Source organism: Amblyomma americanum, chromosome 10 (genome assembly GCF_052857255.1).
Source record: "Amblyomma americanum isolate KBUSLIRL-KWMA chromosome 10, ASM5285725v1, whole genome shotgun sequence".
Lineage (NCBI taxonomy): Eukaryota > Metazoa > Arthropoda > Arachnida > Ixodida > Ixodidae > Amblyomma > Amblyomma americanum.
This window is the reverse complement of record NC_135506.1, coordinates 66,124,498-66,129,152: the sequence shown is the minus strand read 5'-3', so window position 1 is coordinate 66,129,152 and position 4,655 is coordinate 66,124,498.

Sequence of the window (4,655 nt, the reverse complement as noted above, 5' to 3'; positions counted from 1 at the left end):
TCTTCGTCTTCTTCTGTGCGATGCGCGGACGCGTGCCCTCCAATATGGATACCTTTCGTCGCTGTTCTGTCGCAGCCAAGACTGACAACAGCACGGGACGTAGAAAGTTGAAGTTTCAGCAGTCCCTGGATAAAAATCTACAAGAACTTTCTGTCGCTGTTTTTCTGTAGCCATTGCCCGTTTACTGAAGACTGACCTCAGTATGGGAGGTTTCTGCAGTTCTGGACAAAAAAAAATACAGAAATTGGCAGGTCAAGGAGCACCATTAATTAAAGGAGCTCGCGTCGCGGAAAATTGGCGTCGCCGCCGGCCTAACCTAGGTCACGTGACCTAATTGTGACGTGATCACAACCTTCCCACCTGATTGTGTGAAAACTGCCCACCATGGCAGGTGGCAGTTAAATTAATGATCGGTCGCTCGGGAAGAGCAACTGAGTCGCACAAGGCCCAACGGTGGCAGCACCTGCCATCCCAAGGCAATGGTTCATTGCTTAACCGCAACACCACTGCGCCAGGAGCGGTGTGAGGACACTTGTCCTCTAGACTGTAAAGTAGAGAATGACCAATTCTGCATATAAATGGGGATTAACCAATTGTGCTTTCGCGTCATACCCTTAAGGCGGAGCTTATGTGTCCCCTACAATTTTTTTCCACCTATAACCGTTTCTTCACAAGAAAAATCATTACGGGTGATCAATTGGATTGATGCGAAGGAAATGCGATCGCATTCTTCTTTCACTCGCCAATCTGATGCAGTTCTGATTCCATTCATTGTCTTTCACTTCCTAATATATTCCAATTGTGATTATATTTCAATTCTGACTACGCAACTACGCCAAATGTGTCACATAACTACGCCAAACTTTGACATAAGGCTCACCTACACCCTGATTCCGCAATGCCTGTACGACTGCTGAGGTTTCCACTGAGTCGAATGCTTTCTCATAATCAATGAAGGCTATATATAGAGGTGGGTTATGTTCTGCGCATTTCTCTATCATCTGATTGATAGTGTGAATATGATCTATTGTGGAATATCCTTTAAGAAAGCCTGCCTGATCATTTGGTTGATTAAAGTTTACGGTTGCCCTGACTCTATTAGCGATCACCTTAGTAAATACATTGTAAGCAACGAATAGCAAGCTGATCGGTCTGTAATTTTTCAAGTCCTCGGCGTCTCCTTTCTTATGAATTAAGACTATATTTGCGTTCTTCCAAGCTTCTGGTACGGTCGAGGTCATAAGGCATTGCGTATAAAGGGTGGCTAGTTTTTCTAGCAGAATCTCCCCTCCGTCTTTCAACAGATCTGCTGTTACCTGATCCTCACCAGCTGCTTTCCCCTTTGCATTGCTCCTAAGGTTTTGTTTATTTCCTCTTTCGTTGCTGGCGGGATGACGCATTGCTGTGCTCTACTGTCTATATCATTAACGTTCTGGTTACATTGGCTATTGTATAGATTTGTGTACAGCTCTTCGGCTACATTAACTATCTTATCCATATCGCTAATGGCATGGCCCTCCTTGTCTCTTAGCGCATACATCTGGTTTTTACGTATGCCTAGTTTCTTCTTCACCGCTTTTAGGCTGCCTCCATTCTTTAGAGCATGCTCGATTCTTTCCATAATAAACTTCCTTATGTCGGCCACCTTGCAATTATTTGGTAACTTCGATAGCTCTGCTGGTTCTGTTCTGTCTGTAGCGTTAGACGCCCTCATGCTTCGACGTTTCTTCATCATTTTTTTCGTCTCCTGGGATAGCTCGCCGGTATCCCGTCGAGCCGTCCTACCACCTACTTCTACTGTGCACTCCGTAATGATAGCTGTCAGATTATCGTTCATTGTATCAACAATAAGATCGTCCTCATCAGTTCAAGCTGAAAATCTATTCTGCAGCGATATCCTGAATTCTTCCATTTTACCTCTTACAGCTAGCTTGTTAATGGACTTCTTCACTAACTTCTTGTGTCCCCTCTTGAAGTATAAGCTAATTCGAGATCTTATCATTCTGTGGTCGCTACAACGCACCTTTCCGCGGACCTCCGCATCCTGCACGATCCCAGGGTGAGCGCATTGTATGCAGTCATTTCATTTTTAGTCTTGCCATTAGGGCTCTTCCAGGTCCACTTCCTGTTCTCTCGTTTGCGGAAGAAGGTATCCATGATGCGTAAATTATTTTTATCTGCAAACTCTACTAATAGCTCTCCCCTGCTATTCCTAGAGCCTATCCCATAGTCGCCTACCACCTGGTCACCAGCCTGCTTCCTATCCACTTTCGCATGGAAGTCCCCCATCAGTACAGTGTAGTGTTTTTACTGTGTTCATTGCCATTTCACTTCTTCATAGAAGCTTTCAAGTCTGGTCATTATGACTAGATGTAGGCGCGCAGGCCTGCACCCCCTTCAGCTTGTGCCTGAGATGATAGCTGCCACCCTTTCGTTAATACTAGAGAGCTTCTCTGCGTTTCCAATGATTAATGAGGAATCCCACACCTAGCTATCCGCTAATCCACGATAGCACAGTATGTGCCCGTCCTTTAGTACTGTAACGCCTCACCTGTCCTCCTAACTTCACTAAGCCCTATCACATCCCATTTAATGCCCGCTAGTTCCTCGAACAGCACTGTTAGGCTAGCCTCACTAGAGGCAGTTCGAGCGTTGCCGCGTTCAGATTCCAATGGCGGCCTGTCTGAAGCCAGAGATTCTTAGCACCCTCTGCTGCGCCACACGTCTGGCCGCCGCCTTGGTCAGTTGCTTCGCAGCCGCTGGGGACTAGGGCCGAGGGTTAATTCGTTTGTACATGGAAAGTTGTGGCCAAGTACTGCACAAGGGTGGCCAAATCCTGTTCTGGTAAGGGTGTGCGTTGTCAGTTCTGGTCACGGAGATCAGGCCGCACCCCGGGCCTGCTTATGCAATTCCATCGACACGCGGAGTTTTTTTTAAACCAGGTGGAGAATTGCGCGGCACCAGGATTCGAACCCCGGTCCTCTAACACGCGAGGCGGACGCTGTGCCTCTACGCCATCGCTGTCCTAGGCCGCATTCTTAGTACCATATAAAATACAGTGCAAATAAGGAAACGCCTCATTTTTGTTAGCTTTTTTCTGAGCATTGATCTTTTTTAAGCTAGTAAAGTTCGACAGTATCCTGTGGCTGTCAGCTGGCCCACATGTTAGTAAAAGATGCAGAGTACAGGATGGGTCGTGTCAGCGCAAGCCAAGTAAAAGAGGGATAGAAAACTCATTCTGTCTGAGTACTTTCCAGAAAAAACTGCTGTTATCTCCTCCTCAAGATGCGGAAACACTGTGCCTTCTGGCATCGACGGTGCACCGCTTTCTTGTCACTACAGCAATTATCGCCGCTGGCTGCTTTTCGACGGCGTTTTATTTATGTGCAGGAAGAGCAGGCATGAATGGGCGGCAATAGATACCTACTAAATTAAACATTGCAATGAGCAGTATATTTTTGTGCCTCTGCTTTTATTATCCATGGAAGAGTTAGCGTTTTTGATTGATGATTGCATAGCAATTAGATATGACTAGTGTGTTGCACTGCATTCACAGATATGTTTGCCCATGCTTTTGGTTTGCTCGGTGGTACATTTCCTTACCAGACAGAAGTCGGAAGTTAACCTTCAACGTCTACACTTTCTTCATGTTTGCAATGTATTTTCAGCTGGTGTTCATTTCAATTTGGAAATATTTTGTAACTGTTAACCTCATTGTGTTGCATTTCCCACAGAAAGAAGAAGTTTCAGTAACATTTTTATTAAACATTACCATGAATGTGGTGTAAACGTTTTTCAGGCACACTAATTCAGTGTTCTTGTTTTAACATAATAGCAAAGTAAGACCTTTGTTAATTACTGTTGCTTACAATATCTAACAACCACTCAACTTTGAAGCAACATTATGCATTATACTTGAATATAAGGACTGATGTGAAAGTGTGAGGGGAAGTCTTTTTAACCCATATGCCAAAACTTCATAGTTTAAAAACTTCAAATTGTTCTCAAATGAAATGTACATTTCACTCCAAAATTCAGAATCATCCTTTTATTGGTGGAAATATTTTTCTCAACACCGACCTTTGAGCCGTCCTACAATGGAAATTCAATATCTGCTACGTCTGGTAAAGCTTCAAACATTTCGCATCGACTTTGAAATCGTGGGGTGGTTTTCGTACGACTAAGCTTCAAAAATGACGCCCAGGGAAGAAAGGCGTATCTTCCTGAACTCAGACAGTGCACACATTATAACCCTCGCACAAGAAAAGTTCAGACCACTTCAACCCACACTAGAGGGCGGAAGCTTTTATATGAACTTTTAGAGTTATTGCAAAAAAATACTGGAGGACGCTTAAGCTTCGCCTTTAAGAGTGCAACGCGACAGCGTGTTGCAGCAGCTGCCAGGGAGTCCACGGAACGCCATCGCCTTTTCGGCGCGACGCCTTGGCCGTTAGACAAATCGCTCTGTTACGTATGGTAAAACGGACGCACGGAGCGGCAAACCACGTAGAAGCGCTGCCTAGGCGCCCTGCCGAAACGCGCGGGACACAAGTTGCAGTTGTTGTTCGTCGGCACATCGTTCTCAACAAACCCGATGCCACGAACACCACCATATAGCTTCCGCGCCGAATGAACGGGCAGCAAGCCGCAAGCTT